This window comes from Capsicum annuum, chromosome 9, assembly GCF_002878395.1.
Source record: "Capsicum annuum cultivar UCD-10X-F1 chromosome 9, UCD10Xv1.1, whole genome shotgun sequence".
NCBI lineage: Eukaryota > Viridiplantae > Streptophyta > Magnoliopsida > Solanales > Solanaceae > Capsicum > Capsicum annuum.
The window spans coordinates 21,881,928-21,907,835 of record NC_061119.1 but is presented as its reverse complement, the minus strand read 5'-3'; the positions used below and the strand labels follow the sequence as shown (position 1 = coordinate 21,907,835).

Here is a 25,908-nt window from a genome sequence, read left to right as displayed (position 1 = left end):
TTTAAGTTTCCTAATCGTGAAATGGCATAATATGTAATTTTTCACATACTTTTTACAATTATTAATAAATTATTGATAATCATCATTATTTTAGGATTTTCTACTCATTTATTTTCATATTTTAGTTTTATATAACTTATTGATAATTATCTTTAATTTCGTAAATTTTAAAATTTTTATCAGTTTATTATTATTTTAATATTTTTGCACAATCATTTGTATACATACACAACATAACATAGTAATTTTTTACTGCACGATATAATTTTAATTATTTATATCATGATATATTTTTTTAAGATAATTATATTTTTATTTATTATTTATATTTTATTATATTTATACATCAATATTTATTATTTTATACTTATTTAATATGATCTGCAAAACTGAATCAACTTATTTATTTTAATATATAAAATAATAAATTAATCAAATTAAAGTCTCCTTATTTTTTTATTTTTTTTATTTTATTTGAGCTACTACCCCTAATTTAAGGGATTTCTTAAAAAAGGTAGATTTGATTGAATTTGTTTTTCCTTTTTAAGAAATCCAACACACATGCACACCAACACGGATCTCTCTCTTTCTCCTCTCTCATTTCTCTCTCTCTTTCTCATCTCTCTCTTTCTCCTATTTCTCCCTCTCACTACCGCTAGCAACCATCGGATTCCGGCGAATTTTTTGCCGGCTAACCACCGTCTCCCCAACAAGCACCACTACCCAAACACTCCTTTCTCTCCCTTTCATCTCCGCTAATACACGTTGCCTCGCCGAAAGTGATGACCGGCGAGAACCACCTCACCAGCCGCACCGCCACCCTCTCTAGCCACGCCACCCTCACCAAAATATCACCTTCATCGCCGACCACCCACCTCCAGCAAAACACCACGCGCCGCCCCTCCCTCCATTAACCACCAGTAAAAGCTCCTCCAGCCAAACACCACCATCACTGCTCGTCCCTCCTCCCTTTCTTCACTGTCCACCAGAAAAAACACCAGATTTGGCTGGTTGTGGTGGCCTTTCTTCCTCTTTTCTTTTTTTTTTTTTTGGTATTTATGATTGATCTTTGCTTTTTACTGTTTGGCTTTAACACTTGTGTTCATATTTTTGCACATACGTGGATGATAATTAATAATTATGTTATTGTTTTAGCATTGGTTGTTGATTTTGCTCTTATTATTTTAGTTTTTTGGAACTGACTTGATTAGTTTTCTCTACTATGAACCACGTTTTATAAAAATATATATAAATCTTTACTGATTTATTATATTTTGTTTACTTTACTGATTTGTCATCCTTTTCTGATTATCTTCATTGTTAATATTAATTGAACCGATAACTAATTAACGTTTTGGGCCTTCTTTTGGATTTTGATTCAATGTTCACGATGCCTTAGTCTTTTGTATTTAATGTGATAAAATAGTAATATTTTCTCTTAAATGTTTTTTGGTTTGCTACTGATTTACTCCTGAAAAAATATCTATTTTAATTTTGCATAAAGTTTAAGAAAATAAAGAAGATTTTTGTATTTTATGATCTTAAATTAAAGTTGTGTCAAATGTATCAAAATATTCTTTAATCTTCTTATGCTAAACATGTTACATGAAAAGTTTAAATTAAAATATTGCAAAAAAAGGAAAGTAATCATTCTTTTTTAAACGGACAAAAAAAATAGATCTTTTTTTTAAACGAAGGGAGTATTTGTTATTTTTAAATATTTGGGTGGCTTCCTTAATTAATGTTTGACCAGTAAAATTATCTCTTCGTCTGGATATTTGAGGTCATCTCATTACAAAAGATGAATTTTATTTTATCAAAGTTATTATTTTATATTAAAGGCCGACACTTGGTTGATGAATAAAATTTTTCATCGATTTTTGAGGCCTTCACAAATAAAAAAATGTATATTACGTATATAAATATGTAATGAAATAAATATTTTGGACAATGACGAAATTTTTATAACAACAAAAGTGATTTTATGATTCATATTTTGGTAATGCGATTTAGGATGGTCAATAAATTGAGCAACCACTTTGTAGTCATGGTATACCTAAAATCCGATTCGAGCACATATTTTTAACGAAAATTATATCTTTTTTATACAAATATGCATATACACTTTCTCAATTTATTAATTATTTATTTGTTACTAACATTTTTATTATAAGTGTTTATACAGGTTCTCAGGAATACATATTGGAAACGACATTCAAGAAAAGAGTAAATTTATATTTGTATTTTTTATATTCTTGTAATTGTACAAAAATATTAATCATAGTGAAATCTTTATTTTTGGGGCATTGGGCGGGTTAGTCTTTATTTGTGCAATCTACGTCACGCATTTAGGCAAATTTAGATCGTAAATATTGATATTAAATATGTTTAGATTATTTAATCAAATAATTCACACTTTGTTACACTGAAATATACTACGCAATCTTTTCTTTAAAATAAATTTTTCTTTATTCATTCTTTTCATTTTTTTCATACAATTTTCATAAATTTTCGTTTATCTTCATAGGCTTCTTGTACACAAATTTTTTATGACAACATATGTAATTTATACATTCTTTATATATAGATTGTTTATATTATTTTAATACATATTTTATAGTTGCATTTAGAAACATTAATTTTTTTTTTGTTCTTTTAATAATAACCTAAGTTTTGCTAGAAACCACATTTGTGGATTATGATGAGTGCCTAACATATTTTCTTCGGAATAATTTGAATCCTTATTTAGAATTTAAATTGGTTCGTAGATTAAAATACAAGTCATACTTCTTAATAAGTAAATAGGTTTCTTTATTTTTTTTAAAAATTAGGTGGTGACTCTGTATAAAAATTAATTTTTTTGAGTCCATAATGGCGTACTCGTTTTGATCTTAGGTAAAAATTGGGTATTACAGTTTGGCGACGCTGCTGGGGAATACAAGGTTTTAGCCCTTACAGATTTAGGTAAATATTTACGTTTTTATACATTGTTATTTATTTCATATTAATTGTCTTGATTTATCTTGTTTATATGGCATAAATTATTTATTTGTTATTATTTTGTATAAACTATTTATTTATGTATCGCTTTATATAAATTGACATTTCATTTATATTTCCTCCATTTTGAAAAATTGACACTCACACATATTGTACTTGCGGATTGTATATTGTATTTTTTCAAAATTCTTTCAAATTACCTTACTTTATAGAGTTGGCGCATGCTTGGGGTGAGCGGAGGTTTTACTCCCATGGAACTATGTTCCTTCTCATATAAGAAATTCAAGTCCGCGTTTACCCACTCTTAGTCAATGTAGGTTATAGCTAAAATAACACCTTTTAGGTGCATGCATCATTAGACAACTCTATGTCCAAAGGGTTCCAGACTCAAGTGACACATTATTATAATTTTTGTACATATTTAAAGAATTATTGTGTCTGTACATATTTATTTGTTCTAAATTATCTATTCTTTAGTGGGAAGGTGTAATCTAATCTTTATTTTGTATGGTTGATCAATTAAAAGATACATCTTACCAACATCGCCATTAGTTGCGTATAGGTTTGAACTACGTTTTGACCTGATTCTTGTCCTAACAAGATATGTAGGAAACCCTCATTTGGGTTCTGTCTCTTTACTGTTTCAGAATAATTTCTCTGGTATTCAAACTAGGAAAATTTTCTGGAACAGTTCAAAAATGCTCTCCAAAAGCCTTCAAGAGCACAATTTAATAGCTCCTTAAATCCAAATCTCATTAACATTAGCGCATAGCCAGCCTATCTCCAGACTTTCACCCAATTTTGATTAAAGAATACCTGGCTTCTTCTTTCGAACGTCGTAAATCATTAAATTTTATGGTGTGTTAATCCTCGCTTTCAACAAGAAGGGTTTAATATTTTTTTCAATCATAACAACCCTTCCAAATGTGATTAGAACGTCTGACCTTTTTAATTCTTCAATGCCTGACCTTTTTAATTTTGTCAGCGTATTGAAGTTGTGTCGAAGCTTTTCCCATACTTGACGTTCATTCTTTTGATCATGTGATTAGAATAATTTTGATGTTAAAAGCAGTTCCTTTGTAATTTTCTTTCGTATTATTTTCAAGGATGACTATCATTTTTTTTACAATCATACATTGCACATACAAAATTACAAATTTATCTGAACTACGCAAACTTGATTCTTATTTTCACAAGATACATAGGTAATCCTTATTTTGGGTTCGATCCCATGTTTTTAAATAAAGAATAATTTTAACTTGGTTGATACTAATACAGTTAGGAGTGTGCATGAGAAAGAACAATTTGATGTGATGAAAAGAACTGACTTTATAGTAAACTATAGATTTTTTTGGTACCTTTTATCACACTTGTGTAACGCTTGAAAAAATTCTCTTGCATACATCTAAGACAAAAACAAAGTCAACCTTATAGTTTCATGTGCATGCGTGGTGAGCTTTATTTTAATTCATTGCATTGTATTGTTGAGGCGAAATTTTGAGTTGCACTTGATTTAGGAAAGGATCGTAGGCCTTCTTTGATTCGATTGTGCCTTTCACAACCCACCAAATAACATTAATCCACAGCATTTTCTCTTTTAAGCCTAAAACCTTTTCTTTGGACAATCGCATTTGAGCCTATACCTTTTTGAGTGCTTACGTGTACTCTCTTGGCCCTACCTCCTTGAGCACACTAAATGCGTGCAAATTATAGACGAAGATTCAAAATAAAAATGCAAAATGCAAAAAAATATATTATCCCAAATGAAAAAAAAATGAAAAACGACTTCAAAAATAAGCAAAGAAAAAAAATAACATAAAATATATATAGTTTCTTGAAAAGAAAAGGGGAAAAACTCCAGCACAAAATTCAAAAGAAGTCGAAGCAAATGCAAATTGAGGGACAACAAAATGCAATTAAGAAGATCACGCGTCAAAGCGCAACAAATGCCGAAAGCACAAATACAATGTAATACTCATTGAGGGATTAGTCAATTTTATCTCAAATATCATCCTACCCATCCCCAAACCTACATTATAAGCCAATAGCAATTCCTATGAGATCCTATTCTAAGTGTTCTCACATTAGTGGATACTTACATAAAGATCAAACCTATTGTATCACAATTACATGCATTGAATTTCTTTCTGAGTGTGAGTGTATTTCTTTAAATGTCTCCAAATTTTTTTAAAAAATTATTACTTAAATATGTGTGAAATGAGACTTTCTTTCAGGAGAGAGCACTTGAAGCATGAGGATAGACATAGCTCAAAATATTTTTTTGAAGCAAGACAAAAAATTTTGTTGATACTTAGGCATGTCTGAGGTACCATTTGAAACTACAGTAGTTATCTTGAAGTCGATCTCGGTTAGCTGAGAAGTAGATGGAGGAATTCTTATGCACACTACTAATTATTGGCACCAACTGAAGTCAAGACAAGATTATGTCTTCTTCATCTTTCAGCATTTTTAACCAAAAAATACAACATTTTTCTTCTTTTTTTAAGAGGTCACTTTCACATACAAGCATTTCCTTACCTTTCATTCAAGGTGCTCACTTTACATACATGCACTTTTTACTTTTCATTCAAGGCGTCCAATTTTGAAATACAGGCATTTGACTTTTTCTTTCAAGCACATACCTTTAAATTGCAGCATTTTATTTTTCAGTTAAGCACCCATTTTTTGTACCTTTTACATTTTGAGAGGTTATTAGATTTCAGTCACTTTACTAGTTGAGGGCATTAGTATTCGTAGGCAATCAAAAACAACAATCAGCATCTGTCTCTGTAAGCAATCAGAGACGTCATGCATCTTTTCAATCCGCAATAGCAAAATTATTTTTTTTAGTTTCCTTAGTACAACATAATATCAACATAAATAATATATTGGGGCAAATTTTGAAAGCCGTCTCAAAATTTACTCTGTTTCTTTATTTCAAACTATATTGGCCTGATTCTCATGACATACGGGATATGTAGGAAGCTCTATGTAGAGTTCGATCATTGCAATCCTATAATCATTCTTTCTCCCCAGCAAGTATACAATCTTGCATTTTCCAGCATCTTATAACTCGATACTGGGATAATTTTTGAAAGCAGCATCAGAATTATATAAACACTTTCATTTGCAAATAATTCTTTGCTCAATAATCATTTTTACATGAGTTTGTCCACCCTAAAATAGGACAACTGGGTCATTCTGTCCTCCAATGCATGTTTTTTTTTTCAATTAAATATTTATACTTGCTTGTCTTTACTTGCACATATTGCACTTCATTTTTTTCTTTTTGCACTGTATGCTATTTTTGTCTTTACTTGCACGCATCGCAATTTATTTATTTTATTATTTGTTATTTAAGCACTGTATGTTTTGTTTGTCCTTATTTGCATATCTCGCAATGTATTTATTTATTATTTAAACATTGCATGTTATTTTTGTTTTTGCTGACACATATCGCAATGTATTTATTTTATCATTTAAGCACTGTATTTGATTTTTTTCTTTATTTGCATGCATCGCAATGCATTTATTTTATCGTCTAAGCACCGCATTTTATTTTTGTCTTTTCTTGCACGCATTGCAGTGCATTTATTTTATCATTTAAGCACTGCATTTTATTCTTGTTTTTACTTGCACGCACCGTAATGTATTTATTTTATCATTTAAGCACCACATATTATCTTTGTCTTTATCTACACGCATCGCAATGCATTTATTTTATTATTTAAGCATCACATGTCATCTTTGCCTTTATCGGCGTATATTGTTATAAATTTAAGCACTACACACATTGAAAATATCACAATGCATTTGTTTTGTCATTTAAGCACTACACACATATATCGCAACACATTGTTTTATTTGAGCACTGTATACCTTGTAAATATCACAATACATTTATTTCATCATTTAAGCACTGTATGTCATCTTGACCTTTACCAGCATATATTGCAATGCATTCTTCTTATCATTTAATCATTGCATGTCATTTTTGTCTTTACTTTCACATCGCAATGTGTTTATTTTGTTATTTAAGTACTGCATACTTTGTCTTTACCTACACATATCGCAATGCACGTATTTTACCATTTAATCACTGGATCTTATCTTTGCGTGTACCATTTTTTTCTCTTATTTAGTTGAGCACTACATATTATCTTTAATTTCTCAAAAAAAAATAAAAATAAAAAAATAAAAAAAATTCACCTTAATTTTTTCTAAAATTTTTGCAAGCATGAATTGGGTTTGGATTTGTCCACCCTAAAATAGAACATTTTGGATTAATCTGCCCTCTAATAAGATCTTTATGCGAGTTTACCTTCAGTTGAATATTTTGCTTGTCTTCGAATTTAATTGTGCAATAAATTTATTTATTTATCTTTACATTAGTTAAAACATTACATGTCTTTTTTGGAATCTCTTGAAAAAAAAGAATCAAACTTAGTTACTTGTTTGTCTACTGTTTTTCAATTTTATAAATTTTGCAAGCATAGAATTCAAGAATGCATTGGGTTTATCCAATCCAAAATAGGATATGTCAGGATAGCTTTTGAACTATACTCTACCTGCTCCCCATGCAACTTGAAGCATGTAGACGACTCTAAATTGGAGTTCGCTCATTTTTTTGAAAACGATATAGAAATCTTCAAACGAAAAGGGGAAAACTGTTGACACCAAATTTTGGCTCTCCAAACTTAAAATTAATGCATTTAGGCTCCCTAATCGTGAAATGACACAATATGCAATTTTTTACATATTTTTTGCAATTGTTAATAAATTATTGATAATTATCATTATTTTAGAATTTTTTACTCATTTATTGTCATATTTTAATTTTACATAATTTATTGACAATTATCTTTAAGTTTATTATTATTTTAATATTTTTGCACAATCATTTGAATACTTACACAGCAAAACATTATAATTTTTTACTACACAATATAATTTTAATTACTTATAGCATAATATATTTTTTTAAGATAATTATATTTTTTTATTTTTATTTATATTTTTCTATATTTATACATCAGCATTCATTATTTTATACGTTATTTAATACGGCATATAAAAATGAGTCAATTTAATTATTTTAATACATAAAATAATAAATTAATCAAATCAAAGTCTCCTCATTTTTTTTTTTAATTTTATTTGAACTACTACCCCTAATTTAAGGAATTTCTTAAAGAAGGTAGATTTGATTGAATTTTTTTTTTCTTTTTAAGAAATCCAACACACATACACACACCAACACAGATCTCTCTCTCCCTTTCATCTCCGCTAATACATGTTGCCTCGCAGGTGATGACCGGCGCGCACCACCACTCTCTCCAGCCGCCCCACCCTCACCTAAAATATCACCTTCATCAGGGGCGGATTCATGTGTAATTTTGAGGTGTTTCGACATTCACTAAACTCGATGAAGATTAGGTATAATTATATAAAAATATAAAATAAATAGTATAATTTATTAAAAAGTACCCAGAGAACAAATATATGATTGGGTGCAGTGGCTTGAGGATGTGACTCCCATGTCCAGTTTTTCATATTCGAATCACTACAGTTGCGTACTATTTTTTATAAATTTTTTTTTTTGAACACAGATTGAATTCCTGGGTCCGCCGCTGACCTCCATCGCCGACCACCCACCTCTAGCAAAACACCACGCACTGCCCCTCCCTCCGTTCCCCACCAGTGAAAGCTCCTCCAGGCAAACACCACCACCACTGCTCGTCCCTCCTCCCTTTCGTCACTGTCCACCAAATAAAAACACCAGATCTGGCTGGTTGTGGTGGCCTTTCTTCCTCTTTTTTTTTTTTTTTTTTGGTATTTATGATTGATCTTTGCTTTTTTACTGTTTGGCTTTAACACTTGTGTTCATATTTTTGCACATACATGGATGATAATTAATAATTATGTTATTGTTTTAGCATTGGTTGTTGATTTTGTATTATTATTTTATTTTTTTGAACTAACTTGATTAGTTTTCTCTACTATGAACCAAGTTTTATAAAAATATATATTAATCTTTACTGATATATTATATTTTGTTTACTTTACTGATTTATGATATTTTTGTTTACTTTACTGATTTGTATCCTTTTCTGATTTTCTTCATTGTTAATATTAATTGAACCGATAACTAATTCACGTTTTGGGCCTTCTTTTGGATTTTGATTCAATGTTCACGATGCTTTAGTCTTTTGTTTGTATTTAATGTGATAAAATAGTACTCTCTTCGTTTAAAAAGGAATAATTTATTTTAATTTGATATAAAGTTTTAAAAAAATAAATACTTTTGAATCTTATGGTGTTAAATTAAAGTTGTGTCAAATATATTAAAATATTCTTTAATTTTATGGTTTTAAACATGCCACGTGAAAAGTTAAAATTAAAATATTATAAAAAAAAAAGGAGTCATTCTTTTTGAAACTTACTAAAAAGAAAAGTAAGTCATTCTTTTTGAAATGGAGCAAGTAATATTTTCTCAAATGTTTGTTTTAGGTTCCTGTTGTATATGTTTTTGGTTTGCTACTGATTTATTTGTTATTTTTAAATATTTGGGTTGCTGCCTTTTTTCTTACTGCTCCTAATCCCGCTTTAATAATTAGTGTTAATTAACGGTTACCATCCTCTGACTTAGGCCGAGTGAAATTGAAGCTACCTACCCTAGCTCTCTTGTTCTCTCTCCTTATTACTAACCTTTTCTATTTGTTGAGCATGGATCATGAGCTTAGAATTTGGTCAATGAATATTTGAGGCCACCCATTACAATAGACAGATTTTATTTTATCAAAGTTATTATTTTATATTAAGGGCCGACACTTAGCTAATGAAAAAAATTTTCATCGATTTTTTAGGCCTTCACAAATAAAAAGACGAATATTACATATATAAATACGTAATAAAATAAATATTTCGGACAATGATGAAATTTTTATAACAACGAAAAGATTTTATGATTCGTATCTTGGCAAGGCGATTTAGGACGGTCAATAAATTGAGCAAGCACTTCGTAGTCATGGTGTACTTAAAATCTGATCCGAGCCCATACTTTTTAACGAAATTTTTTTTTATACAAATATGCATATCTACTTTCTCAATTTATTAATTATTTATTTGTTACTAACATTTTTATTATAAGTGTTTATACAGGTTCTCGGGAATACATATCGGAAACGATATTCAAGAAAAGAGTACATTTATATTTGTATTTTTTTTATTTTGTAATTGTACAAAAATATTAATCATAGTGAAATCTTTATTTTTGGGGTGTTGGGCGGGTTAGTCTTTATTTATGCAATCTACGTCACGCATTTAGGCAATTTTAGATCGTAAATATTTATATTAAATATTTTTAGATAATTTAATCAAATAATTCACACTCTGTTACACTAAAATATATTATGCAATCTTTTCTTTAAAACAAATTTTTCTTCATTCAATCTTTTCATTTTTTCATACAAATTTTCATGTATTTTTGTTTATCTTTATAGGCTTCTTATACACATACTTTTTACGATAACATATGTAATTTACACATTCTTTATATATAGATTGTTTGTATTATTTTAATACATATTTTATAGTTGCATTTAGAAACATTGATTTTTCTTTTGCTTTTTTAATAATAACCTAAGTCTGGTCAAGAACCACATTTGTGGATTCTGAAGGGTGTCTAACTCTTTTCCTTCGAAATAATTTGAATTCTTACCTAAAATTTAAATTGGTTCATAAATTAAAATACAAGTCATACTTGCTAATAAATAAATGAAATAATTTGAACCCTTACCTAGAATTTAAATTGATTCGTAAATTAAAATACAAGTCATACTTGTTAATAAATAAATAGGTTTTCTTATTTTCCTTAAAAATTAGGTGGCGACTCTGTATAAAAATTAATTCTTTTGAGTCCATAATGTTGTGCTCGTTTTGACCTTAGGTAAAAATCAGGTATGACGGTCGTTGATTTAAAAATCATTAAAAAAAGATCCGATCTTTTGAAGTCGTGACTATTAGAAATTTCGAGTTTAAAAATGTTAAATTCCATCACAGTATTTTTGGATGAAATTCTAGAATTGGTAGTGATATTTTCCTCTCTACTATTACGAATTTCAAAAGCTATGACCATACGTATCTTAGATTTTTCACTTGTAAAGTCAAAATTCATGACACTCTTGTTGATGTTTCTGCATCGAAAGTGATATCTCAACTAACTCTTACAATTTTCACAAAAAGATTTATTCACTTGATATACTACTAATGTTTTGTTGTTCAATTTTTGGATGTAGTTGGAATGACAAATACTCGAGTGAAAGCTCAACCATCTCAACTCCACCAAAAGAATGTGTTGAGACTTTAACTGAGCCAGACGATTGCAATATGTGTTTTGTTTATTGTATGAAGCTTTATAAAGGAAATGAAGTTTGTAGTGGTGCTGGTGATAAAGGCCCATTGAGTTGTGTTAGTACTTACCATTGTTAGGTCGAATATTTCAACTCTCCCTATTAATGATGTACCTATAATGAAGCATGGACTTTGGTCTATTTATGAAATGAGTCATCAATAAAAATGTTATTCATTTTTCTAAGATTTTTTTTTTCTTCCATTTTTATCTCATTTAGCTTTTTATAAATTTACTATACACAACTCCTATTTTATTTTAGTTGACCCTCTAACTAAAAGTAGTTTTTCAATACTTCAATTTATAAAATCAAGAAAAGTTTATTATGTTCTTCTATTATTACCCTATCATTATACAATTTCCTCCGTTTCATTTTAGTTGACCTCTTACTAAAAATTTTGTTTCAATTTAGTTGTTTAATTTATAAAATCAAGAGAAGTTTATTATCTTCTTCAAATACTACACCTATCATTAAATGACTATGTAAAGTGTATATAATCAAATTTATATTTTCAAAATATAGTTTATAAGACTATTTTAATTAAATACACTCCTAACAAATATTTTTTCAATAAAAGTGTCGAGTCAACAAGGGACAACTAAAACGAAATGGAGGGAGTATATCTTATAGTATCATCTTGTTTAATTGTTTCTTGAATCATAATTGAGATTATTACAATGTTTAAGTGAAATTCCACAAGTGAGATCTCATAAGAATAAAGTATATGCATCTATATCTTATCTCCACCTTATGGAGGTGAAAGTGAATCATAATTGAGACTGTAATGAGAATTCAAAGACGAATTTCTTATATATTCTTGACGACGACATAAACTTCTTACATACCTCTTCCTTATATATACTAGATCCGGAGAGCTTATGCCCAAGATATGTTACTTTTTTGGTCACAATTTATGCAAACACAATGAAAGTTAAACAGTCAATTAATTTTTTCGTATGATTTAAATAGTTGAAGTTGTTAATTAGTATTATGATTTATTGTATTTTCTACATAAGTTCTGTTATGTCCCAAATTTTATTATATAGATGAAAATTTAAGAGTCGATCAAAATTTTTGTATCATTTTAAGGTATTTTAAGTTGTTAATTATTTAAAAAAATTTAACATAATTTTCAAATAATATATGATATTCTATGAGAGTCAATCAAACATTTGACGTATTTTAAATATCTTAAAATATTAATTATTATAATTTATAGCACTTTAAAATAATTGTTCCAATTTATGATGCACCGATAGAATTTTGGGAATTAGTCATACTTTTCTATTATGTCTTTTAAATATGTTAAAATTAATATTGTGATTCATAGGTTTTTAACATAAATTTCATATAAATATAAGTAATCTGGAGAAGTAGAAGGGCGAAATGATCTTTTCACAGACTAACTCTAAGTTCCTCAAATAGTTTTAAGTGGGACCTTGAGGAACTTATTTGTAATTTTTGAAAGTTGACCCTAAGCTCCTGTCATTCTATTTTTATATGTCTTCTAAAATTTAAGTTGCTAAATATATGATTTACAGTATTTTTTATTATTATTTTAAATAATTATCCCAATTTATGCAGCACCGCTAGAATTTTGTGAATCAATCTTTCTTTTATTATACACTTTTAAATATTTTAAAATTAATTATTGTAATTTATAGCATTTTTAACGTAAATTTTAAATAAATTTAAGTAATTTTAGAGAAGTCCTCAAATAGTAATAAGTGGGACTTTGAGGAGCTAAGTTGTCATTTTTTGAAACTCCCCAAACAGTAATAAGTGAAACTTTTTAGAGCTTAGTTGTCATTTTTGAAGCTCCTCAAGTAGTAATAAGTGAGACTTTGAGAAGCTTAGTGTAACACCCTGAATTTTGGTCCTTAAAACCTTCTAGACCTTTGAGCTCACTGCCCAGACTACGACTCTCCCTACGAGTCTTAAGGTGTCATTACGGATCGTAGGATCCAAATCGTAGTCAGACCAGTGTGTTTTTTATGTTGATTACAATTGGTACCCAATTAGTCGTTAAGACTTATACAAGTCGTCCAGTGTAAATCGTAGCCTCATCAGTGTGATGCCAAAGATCATGTCCTGAGTACGACTTGGACCTTACGAGTAGTAATGTTTAAGTACGAGTCATATGGTACGAATCATAGTTAGATCAGTGTGGGTGCCCATGGGTACTGTCCAGACTATGGGTGTGCATAATGACTCGTAAGTATCATCTTGTTTAATTGTTTCATGAATCATAATTGATATTATAACAACATTTAAGTGAAATTCCACAAGTGAGGTCTGATAAGAATAAAGTATATGCGCCATATCTTATCTCCACCTTTTGGAGGTAAAAGTGAATCATAATTGAGATTGTAATGAGAAATCAGAGACGAATTTCTTATATGTTTTTTTCGATGACATAAACTTCTTATATACATTTCTCTTATATATACTAGATCCGGAGAGCTCATTCCCAAATATATGTTACTTTTTTATCACAATTTATGCAAACACAATGAAAGTTAGACAATCAATCAATTTTTTTCATATGATTTTAAATAGTTGAAGTTGATAATTAGTATTATGATTTATTGTATTTTCTACATAATTTCTGTTTTGTCTCAAATTTTGTTATATAGATGAAAATTTAAGTTGATCAAAGTTTTTGTATCATTTTAAGGTATTTTAAGTTGTTAATTATTTTAAAAAATTTAACATTATTTTCAAATAATATATGATATTCTATCTGTCCCAATTTATGTGTTCAATTTATGTAACACAGATGAAATTTAGACGGTCAATCAATTTTTTGTATGATTTTAAATATTTTAAGTTGTTAATTAGTATTATGATTTATTGTATTTCTAACTATGATATTATTTTGAGAGTCAACCGAACATTTGATGTATTTTAAATATCTTAAATTATTAATTATTATAATTTATAGCACTTTAAAATAATTGTTCCAATTTATGAGGCACCAATAGAATTTTGGGAATCACTCATTTTTTTTATTATGTATTTTAAATATTTTAAAATTAATATTGTGATTCATAGGGTTTTAACATAAATTTCATATAAATATAAGTAATTCTGGAGAAGTAGAAAGGAAAAATGATCGTTTCATAGACTGACTCTAAGTTCCTCAAATAGTAATAAGTGGGACTTTAAGGAACTTATTTGTAATTTGACTCTAAGCTCCTCTCATTCTATTTTTATATGTCTTCTAAATATTTTAAGTTGCTAATTATTATGATTTACAGTACTTTATTTATTATTTCAAATAATTATCCCAATTTATGCAACATCGATAGAATTTTGAGAATCAATCTTTCTTTTACTATACACTTCTAAATATTTTAAAATTAATTAATGTAATTTATAGCATTTTTAACGTAAATTTTAAATAAATATAAGTAATTCTAGAGAAGTCCTCAAATAGTAATAAGTGGGACTTTGAGGAGCTAAGTTGTCATTTTTTAAACTCCCCAAACAGTAATAAGTGGAACTTTTTGGAGCTTAGTTATCATTTTAGAAACTCCTCAAGTAGTAATAAGTGAGACTTTGAGAAGCTAAGTGTAACACCCCAAATTTTGGTCCTTGAAAACTTCTAGACATTTGAGCTCACCAGACTACGACTCTCCTTATGAGTCGTAGGGTGTCATTACGGATAGTAGGACCCAAATTGTAGTCGCACCAATGTGTTTCTATGTTGATCATTGTTTGTACCCAACGAGTCATTAAGACTCATACGAGTCATACAGTGTAAATCGTAGTCTCATCAGTATGAGTGCCGAAGACCATGTCCTGAGTACGACTTGGACCCTACGAGTAGTAATGTCTGAGTATGAGTCATATGGTACGACTTGTAGTCATACTAGTGTGGGTGCCCATGGGTACAGTCCAGACTACGAGTGTGTAGAAGAGTCATAAGGTCACCCATAATGACTAGGCGACCGTTTTTTAGTCTTTTATTAAGGGGCATTTTGGACATTTTTCTCTTTCCCTAAACATAACCCATGACCTTAAAACACTATTTACACCCCATTTTCATCCATAAAACATCAAAAACACATTATCTCTTCTCTCAAATCCTCAAGCAAGAGCAAGTTAGGTTTTCTCAAGGTTGAAAATCTAGGGGCTCAATTCATCATTTCTTCTCCATAACTCTTGATATTCAGGCATGTGACTCTACCATTAAACTTGTTTTACATAAAGCATAAAATTATATGATTGTTTATGTGGATTTGAACATGAGTTTTCATATGGGTTGAGGATTTTTGAATGAATATTTCTTAAATTAGATTCCTATGATTTAAATATGCATTGTTCATACTTTATTTATGGTTTTGAACTTGTGGGGTGCATGAATATGTTGAATAAACTAAGGGGACATGGTTTCTCCCAATTTTGTAAATTTTGGTAATTGAGTTGGTATGACCTCAACCTAATATTTTGAATTTGTCTTTGAATATGAGTACATGCACATTGAAAATATCTTTGAAACCATTGTATGACATAAAAAGGCATTTTGAAATATGAATTGATTTTTATTGAAACTCAGGGATTGTGGATTCCACATATGAATGAGTAATTAACCTATAGAGGTCATGAATTCCCCCATGTTAATGGTTAATTGATATGGCATGACCGTATTAGCTTGCAAATGAAGTTGGTATGAGATACCAATGGTATGTCTTAATGTATGAATTGTTTCAATGAATGGGAATGTGTGAAAAATATTTTTATTTGGATTAAAGGGCGTTGTGATACTGGGCTGTAAAAGTGTAGGTTCCGAGGGATCAATAATGAAAATCTTATTTGCCAGCGTAGGGGTATAAATGATCGGACGATTCCAGTCCCTCTAACTAAATGATTGGATGGTTCAAGCCCCTCATGTTAAATGAATGGGTGCTTAAGTCACCCTTGATATATGTATGGGAGGTTTCAGTCCCCCATGATACATATGTACATATGATTATTCTTTGGTTCTTATGGCTACACGCACTGGGCCCTTTTAGCTAGGGGACAGTTGAACCCATATAGCCCGTGGGTGCCTTTTTATGATGGATGAGCTACACAATCTAGGTTAAGATTTTAAAGTTCATGTTAAGCCTTGTTCCCTACCTCGGCATGTGATATATATATCACATGTATATATATTTGCATATGGTTGTCTGGATTTATTTTGAATGATTTTGAACTTTTGATCATGACATTGCTTTACCCCTTATCCCTGAGTTGTATGCTAGCACTCAACCACTAACTGTCTCCAGATGTTGTATCCCCATGTCATGCAGGATCCGAAGGCACTTTTACTTTTCCTGTGTAGTGATACAACTTTTGAATTATCAACATTCAGCTTGGAGTAGAGGGACTCCTTCTTCCAGAAGGTCGTTGCTTTTTGGTTTATCTATTATCATATACTTTTCTTTGAACTTATTTTTGGCAATCTTCGAGGGCATGTCCCAACTTAGATTGATTTGGTTTTGTTAGAGGCTTTGTGAATTACTATAGACTGGGTATTGTTGTTGATATTCTTAGACTCCTTTGAGTTTACATTATTCTATCTTATTATATGTTCGGAATTCATCTATTGCTAGCTGTATTATGTTTTGTCTGGCTAAGCAAGGGGGTGGTCTCCGGTCCTCAGTGGACTTGAGCTACCCGCCACGGCCAAGCCCTGGTTCGGGTCGGGACACTTAGTTGTCATTTTGGAAACTCATCAAATAGTAATAAGTGAGACTTTTGAGGAGCTTAGTTGTCATTTTGAAAATTTGACCCTAAGCTCCTCAAACATTCCCTTCTATAATAGTCCGCAAATAGTAATAAGTGAAACTTTGAGGAGCTTAGTTGTTATTTTTGAAACCCTCAAATAGTAATAAGTGGGACTTTGAGGAGCTTAGTTGTAGTTTGTGAAACACCTCAAATAGTAATAAGTGAGACTTTGAGGAGCTCAGTTGTCATTTTAAAAACTCCTCAAATTGTAATAAATGAGACTTTGAGGAACTTAGTTGTCATTTGGAAACTTGACTCTGAGCTTTTCAAACATTCCCTTCTAATTATGTTTTTTAAATATTTTAAAATTAGTTATTGTGATTCATAGTTTTTTTTTTACGTAAATTTCAAATAAATATAAGTAATTCTGGAGAAGAAAAAGGGCGAAATGGTCATTTCGCAAACTGAGCCTAAGCTCCTCAAATAGTCATAATAGGACTTTGAGGAGCTTACTTGTAATTTTTAAAAGTTGACCTAAGCTCCTCTCATTCTCATTTTTGTCTTTAAAATATTTTAAGTTGTTAATTAATATGATTTATAGTAGTTTTTATATCATTTTTCAAATAGTTGTCCCAATTTATGTGGCATCAATAGAATTTTGAGAATCAATCATCTTCTTATTAGAGAATTTAGTTATCATTATTAAAACTTACCCTAAGCTCCTCTCATTCGCTTCTATGATAGAGTAAAAACGACACTAAATATAATCCTTGTTTATATAGTTTGATTTTGATTAAATTTCTTGAGCCCAAAAAGGTTGTGGTAAGGGTGTATGGGTCCAAGTAATTTTGAACTTTTCAAATTTTATGGGTCGTTAAATTGCTAATTATTGACGGAATCTATTGAAAAAAATGATATTTTATTAATGTTTCAATAATTTTTTCATCGAAAGCCCGAAACCCACGAGCCAAATTTTGACGGATGGAATGTCCACAAAAGACCAACAAATTTCTGGTAATACTTCTTCGGAGATAGTGGTTTGAACTATATACATTTTACGTTCCCTAAACCCTATTATGTATGAATACACTAGGTATGTTGTTGTTGTTGTATGAGAGATTGAGATTGTATTGCATTTATTTCATTATTATGAAACTCTCTTATCTCTCTATTTTACTTGTACGTTAACACAATTAAGCATATACACTCACACATATATCAACCAATTACCTTACACAAATCAAATAGGTCTGAACTATCCAGATCACAAAGGACACTTTAAAAATAAAAACGTCTCTCAATACAAAGGTCTCTTAACTCTTCAAACAAGATAATTCTATTAAGACGATGTAGCCTCTGAATAGACTCACCAACATTATACATAGGGCAATTGCAACCATATATTTTATCATTGCAGCATATCGAAGCAAAGTGATTTATCATGCTTAAACATCATGAGCCAATCGGATGTGAAGAATATTTAAAGTTGATTTTTTAGATAACATTGTTTTTTTTAGTAAAGTTTGTAGAATATCTTGTCTAATTTGTAGGATAATCATATTGAAGAAATATCTAGATATTCTAGGTAATTCTAGATAGAGGAATCTAGAAAATGTAGTCTATTTGATATTTGTATTTAGGAAAGATCTGGATATTCTAGAGTGCTAGATATTTGTGGAAGAGGAAGAATACTCTAGATTTGTAGTATCTAGAATCATCTCTACACAAGTATAATTATTCCTACACAAGTATAAATAGGGGATGACATCAAGCATTTGTAACCAATTAAAAACAATTCAATTCAAGAAGTTTTCTTCCATAACGAAGCCTCTTCTTTTTGGCTTCCTCCTCTTAGTTGAATCTTTCGATCTTAATTAAACGATCTTCGGCTAGTAGAAGATCTCCCTATTTACACCTTTATTCTTTTATTCTCTACATGGTATCAGAGTCAAAGTCATAGATTGACTTGTGTTTATTTCAAGATCGGATTTGTGGTCGATTCAACTCATTTGTTCGAATAAATTTAAGTTGTCGCATTAATAGACTGGGAATGGAGCTGTTGAATTAGTCCAATTACAAGGTATAGAAGACATGTATGGAATTATACCTTGTGGGCGAGGATTTGTAGGATGTTGTTAATGGGAGTAACACAAGTCCTCTAGATGACAGACTTGAGAATAGTAGTGCATATAAAAAGTGGAAGCAGATTAATGTGTGGAGGCAGAGTTCATTCTGAAGAGATCCATATCCCCTATTTTATTTCACCTTATTATAAGGTGTAAATCAGCTCATGAAATTTGGAGGACCCTCGACCAGTTATTCAATAAGATGAATGAAGCCTGGCTACAAAGATTAGAGAATGAATTGGTGAACACCACTCAAGGTAATCTTTTTATTATCGAGTACTTTTTAAAGATTAAGAACTTATGTTTTGAAATTTCTTTATTGAATACAGACGAGGCTATCTCTGAAGCATGAATGAGAAAAATTATCATTCATAGTTTGAAAATAGAATACATTCCCTTTGTGACATCAATTCAGGGATGGGCTAAGCAATCATTCCTGGAGAAATTTGAGAATTTGTTGTCGTCAAAGGAGTTACTAGCCAAACAATTGGATGGTGAATTTGTTAAAGAAAAGGAAGGAAATTTTCTTGTAGCTAACAAGAGAAACGTTAAAGAAAAAGTAAGAGATATGGTTCACACTCGACTCTCAAGTGGTTCAAGATCACCAGGAAAGAAGAAAGAGACTTTTAATAATTATACTAAGAAACCTCTCAGATGTTATTGGTGTGGCAAAGAAGGACATATAAAAAGATATTGTCAAGCCACGGAGAGCAACATGACTCAAATTTAAAAAGTTTTTGAAGAAGAAGAAGAAGGTTGGGGAAGATACTTAGCAGCTGAAAGTCGAGAAATAGATGCTTTGGCTTTTATTAATTTGGAAAGAGATTGGATCGGATATAATATAATCTATCATGTAGAGCAGGAAGGAACAGATAAGAAGCAAGATGGTACTAAAGACATTCAGACTGGTGACGTCATAGCTACTATCAAGGAAATCAAAGAAGCGGATCCCAAAAATGATTATAAAAGTCTGAACACAGAGGATATTAAAGTAGATTATAAGAAAACAATGTTTGAAACTCAATATGTCAGTGATGACTTTTTCTGAGAAACTATCAAGGGAGATATAATAGAAGTTAAAGTCTCTGATCAATCATCTATCTATTAAGTTCAATCATTGTCTTAGAGAAAATATTAGAAGTTGATGAAGAAGCTAACGATTCAATGAATGACGAAGTTGAAAGAGAAACCTCAATTTTAGATGAAAAGAGACATAGTATGATTGAAGAACTAGATAGGAAATTTCGTGATGGATCCTATTATGGTACTGAGGATTCACGAAAAATTAATGATCAGATTGTCATCAAATCAAATGAGGAGAATGGTACAGATGAAATCTCCTTGCATCCTATAGTTTCCTTAGAAGGAGCATGTTCTAAGATATTGAACATTAGAGTTCCAAACATGCCCATTAAAGATGTTTCTTCAGATAGTACAACTACTGGGAAGTTAAAAGAAAGGGGGAGCTCGAAAATTCAGTAAGGAGATATTTTTTGTTCGATTTTAAACCACAAAGAAATATTGTCAAGCTAGCCTATTTCAAGGATGAAAATTTTGTCAATTAATATTCATGTTTCTTTTTAGGCTCAGTTATTGATGAAAAACCTTTATCATATCAAGAAGAAAGAGGATTTGGAAAAATATTATTGAGATCTTCACCAAGTCACGTTCAAAAGATTCGATTGAGTTCTTCTATAAAAAGTTTGGATAACTTCCAAAAAATTAATTTAAGGGGGAGTCTGAAGAATATTTAAAGTTGATTTTTTGGATAACATTGTTTTTCCAGTAAAATTTCTAGAATATCTTGTCTAATTTCTAGGATAATCATCTTGAAGAAATATCTAGATATTCTAGGTAATTCTAGGTAGAGGAATCTAGAAAATGTAGTCTATTTGATATTTGTATTTAAGAAAGATCTAGATATTCTAGAGTGTTAGATATTTGTGGAAGAGGATAGAATAATATAGATTTGTAGTATCTAGAATCATCCCTACACAAGTATAAATAGGGAATAACATCAAGCATTTGTAACCAACCAAAAATAATCCAATTCAAGAAGTCTTCTTCCATAACAAAGCCTCTTCTCTCTAGATTCCTCTTCTTAGTGGAATCTTTTGATCTTAGTTAAACGGTCTTGGGGTAGCAGAAGTTTTATCCAACTACACCTTTCTTCTGCTATTCTCTGTATCGAAAGGGTTTATTGATGCTGAAGGAAGCATGACCTCGTAATGATTAGTTCATTAAATTCACATAATTTTAAAAAATGGTAAGAGAAGTACTAATAAAACCCATGAAATAACTTGACTCTTTTTTTTATAATACTTTAATTTTAACTTTCTACAGAACATGATTAAGACCGCAATATTAAAGGATATTTTGGTACATTTGATATAACTTTAATTTAAGATCACAAGATTTAAAAATCTTCTTTATTTTCTTAAACTCTATACCAAGTCAAAATAGGTCATTCTCTTTGAAACGGAAGAAACATAGTGTTGTCACCTAGAAACAATAATTGTAAAAATATTAAAGTAGATTTTTTGGGATCATTTCTAGTTAAGGTTCTAGAATAGTCTAGTGTAGTGTTTAGGATAATCAACTTGAAGAATACCTAGATATTCTAGGTAATTCTAGGTAGAAGAATCTAGAAAAGGATAGTGTAGTCTATTTGATTTTTGTATTTAGGAAAGATCTAGATATTAGAGGGTGCAAATATTTGAGGGAGATATTTGTGGAAGAGCATAGAACACTCTAGATTTGTAGTATCTAGAATTATCGCTACACAAGTATAAATAGGGGATGACATTAAGCATTTGTAACCAATCAAAAACATAATCCAAAAACCAAATCCAATACAAAGCATATAAAGTAGTCTTCTATACCTAAGCTCTCTTATTCAATATCATCCTTCTACTTTCATAGCTTCCTCTTCTTTAGTTGAATCTTTCGATCTTAGTTAACGATTTTGGGCTAGCAGAAGGTCTTTCCAATTACACCTGTCTTCTGTTATTATCTACATGGTATCATAGCCAATGTCGTAGATTAACTTATGTTTATTTCAAGATTGAGTTTGTGGTTGATTCAACTGGTTTGTGCGAATGGATTTTAGGGGTCGTGGTAATGGACTGGAAATGAAGTTGTTAAATCAGTCCAATTATAAGGTATGAAAGAGATGTATGGAATCATACCTTGTGGGTGAGGACTTGTGAGATATTTTCAACGAAAGTAATACAAGTCCTCCTGACGACGAACAAAAAATCATGGTGCATATAAGAAGTAGAACCAGACTAATGCGAAGGCGGAGTTCATTTTGAAGAGATCCATGTCCTATAGTTTATTCGATCATATTATAAGATGCATATCAGACCATGAAATATGGAGGACCCTCGATCAATTATTCAACAAAAAGAATGAGGCACTAGTCAACACCAATCTAGGTAATCTTTCTATTGTCGAGTATTTCTTAAGGATTAAGAATTTATGTTTTGAGATCTCTCTATTAAATCTGAATGAGGCTATCTCTGAAACATGAATAAGAAGAAATATTAGTCATGGTTTGAAGTCATAATATATTTTCTTTGTGACATCAATTCAAGAATGGGATCAACAACCATTCTTGGAGGAATTTGAGAATTTATTGTCAGCACAGGAGTTACTAGCCAAACAATTGGCTGGTGAATTTGTCAAAGAAAGGAAAGAAAATGCTCTTATAGATGACAAGAGGAACATTAAAGGAAAAGCAAGAGATATGCCTCACTATAAATTCTTAGGTGGTTCAAGTCTGTCTAGAAAGAAGGAAGATTCTATTAACAATTATACTAAGAAGGCTCTTACATGTTATCGGTGTGGAAAAGCAGGACATATAAGAAGATATTGTCGAGCCACAGAGAGCAACATGGCTCATACTAAAAAAGTTATTGAAGAAGAAGAAGGTTGGGAAAGTTGCTTAGAAGCTGAGAGTCGAGCAATAAATGCCTTGGCTTCCATAAAATTTGAAAGAGATTGGATCGTATATGATACAATCCATCATGAGAAGAAGGAAGACACTGATAAAAAACCAGGGGATACTAAAAATGTGGTATCTGCTATCGAGGAAATCAAAGAAGCAGATCCTGAAATTATCAACAAAAGTTTGAACATGAAAGATATTGCGAAAAAGGCTAAAAAAATACCCCTGAACTATCTGAAATAGCTCAAAAATTCCCCTTGTTAAATTTTTGGCTCAAAAATACCCCTTCGTTAAATATTTGGCCCAAAAATACCCCTCTCTCTAACGGAATTCGAAAAAGGATCAAAAATACCCCTGAACTATCTGAAATGGCTAAAAAGTACCCCTCTGTTAAATATTTGGCTCAAAAATACCCCTCCCCTTAACGAAATTCCACCAAGCATGCTACCTAGATAAAAAAAACTACGTGACTATGCCACATTACCATTCACATGTAAAATGTTAGTATTTTTTAATTATATGACATTCTTTTCTTCTTTATTTTTATTTAAAAACGTTAGTGAAACGGACAAAATTTACATGGCTTTTTCATTTTTAATCAAAGTAGACAAACAGTGGTTACATAATATTTTTTTTGAAAAAATTTATTAAATGTAACATCGCTATTATCAAATTCCTTTGATCATCTAAAAAGCAAGTTTTTTCCTGTCAATAGGTTTAAAAGTGTGAAACCCAACAAAAGAGCCTTATTAAACTGATAAAACCATTAATTATTAGGCCAGTATAAAAGTTAAAATTAAGATTTACTCATAAAAGTAACAAATTTCAAAATAAACTTCAAATTAGTTACTCAAAAGATGTGTTTGGCTTTGCTAGCTTTTACTCGAAATGCTTATGTTATAATGATTTAATAAATACCTTCTCTAATCTAAAATTAATGAATCTTTGAATGTGGCACACATCTTCAAAAAGTTAACGAATGACATAATTAAATAATAATTTATCCATATTAAGTATCATTTTACTTCTTTTCAAACTTGTTCTAAAAATAATAAGATTATTCATCAAAACTGAATTTAGAAAAATGAATTCATTTCGAATGATTAAACAAGTGTTAAAAGGAATTCATTTATTTTGAAAAAGAATTTGCATGTAGTAAATTCAACTCAATTATTAGTACATCAACATTTGCTAGCTTAAAAGTTAAAATTCTAGCTCCTCCTCCGAGTCAACATCAGATCAAGATCAAGTTGTCCCTCATCCCAAACGGCAATAACAAGATGAAATTTAAAACTTTTAAAACACTAGATAAAAGGTGAAATCTAGAACTTTTAAAACACTAATGAAGTAATTAGCAAAAGATTGGTTTTTTGGTTTTTCCGTTTCACTGCTTTGCAAAAAAATAAAAATAAAAATAAAGAAGAAAGGAATGTCATATAATTTAAAAAATACTAACATTTTACATGTGGATGGTAATGTGGCATAGTCACGTATTTTTTTTTTTTATCTAGGTGGCATGCTTGGTGGAATTTCGTTAAAGGGAGGGGTATTTTTTAGCCAAATATTTAACAGAGGGGTATTTTAAGCCATTTCAAATAGTTTAGGGGTATTTTTGATCCTTTTTCGAATTCTGTTAGTGGGAGGGGTATTTTTGTGCCAAATATTTAACGGAGGGGTATTTTTGAGCCAAATATCTAACGAGGGGCATTTTTGATCTATTTCAGATAGTTCAAGGGTATTTTTGAACCTTTTTCGAAGATATTGAGATAGAACCTGAGCAGGCAGTGTCTGAAACTATACATGCCAGTGGTGACCTTTTGGGAGAAAACATTGAGAGAGATATAATGAAAGTTGACGTCTCTGATCAATCATCTACCATAAAAGGTCTCTCACTAGCGTAGAGAATACACCAGAAGTAGGTGAAGAAGAAAAAAATCAAATAAATGAAGAAGCTGACCTTGAAGTCTCAATCTCAAATAAAGAGACAGAGCATATGATTTTTGAAATGTATGAAACTACTAGATAGTTTGTTGAGGAGTTGGAAAGGAACTGGTGGTGAACCCTCTGATGGTTATGATGTTTCGAAGAGAATCAATGATCAGATCATCACCAACTCAAATGAAGTAGCTAATATTGATGAAATTTCCTCATATTATGGAGTTGTGTTGGAAGGAAAGGTAATACAAAAATTAAACCTTAGAGTTTCTAACTTTTCTATTATAGGTGTCTCTCTGAATAATATAGTTGTCAAGGAGTTAAGAGAAAGGGGGAGCCAAGAAACTCAACAACATAAAATTTGGCAAAGAGATGATTCATATGGTTCGCCAAGGCAAACGAGGACTATCATCAAGCCAGTACACTACAAAGATGGAAATTTTATCATTACATATTCTTGTTTCTTCGCAGGGTCGATTATGAACAAAAAATCGTTATCATTTATAGAAGCAAGAGGAGTCATGCAAAAATTGCTAAGATTTTCATTAATGCGCGGTTTAAAGCTTCGTTTGAGTTCTTCCGCGACAAGTTCAGGGTAGCTTTCAAAAAATTACTTTAAGGGGGAGTGTGAAAATATTAAAGTAGATTTTTTGAGATCATTTCTAGTTAAGGTTCTAGAATAGTCTAGTGTAGTGTTTAGGATAATCAACTTGAAGAAATATCTAAATATTCTAGGTAATTCTAGGCAGAAAAATCTAGAAAAGGATAGTGC

The 25,908-nt window shown here is 30.4% G+C and overlaps 1 long non-coding RNA gene across 2 annotated transcripts; it reads left to right on the top strand.

The window, feature by feature from the left end:
• Window positions 1-448: 448 nt before the first annotated feature.
• LOC107842956 lies at window positions 449-8,935 on the top strand. Of its 2 annotated transcripts, XR_001666216.2 has the most exons (4): window positions 449-2,226; window positions 2,896-2,964; window positions 8,308-8,436; window positions 8,610-8,935. It is a non-coding gene; the product is annotated as an uncharacterized LOC107842956 (long non-coding RNA). The 2 variants fall into 2 exon arrangements; XR_007044480.1 differs by having other exon boundaries at window positions 449-2,964.
• Window positions 8,936-25,908: the final 16,973 nt, after the last annotated feature.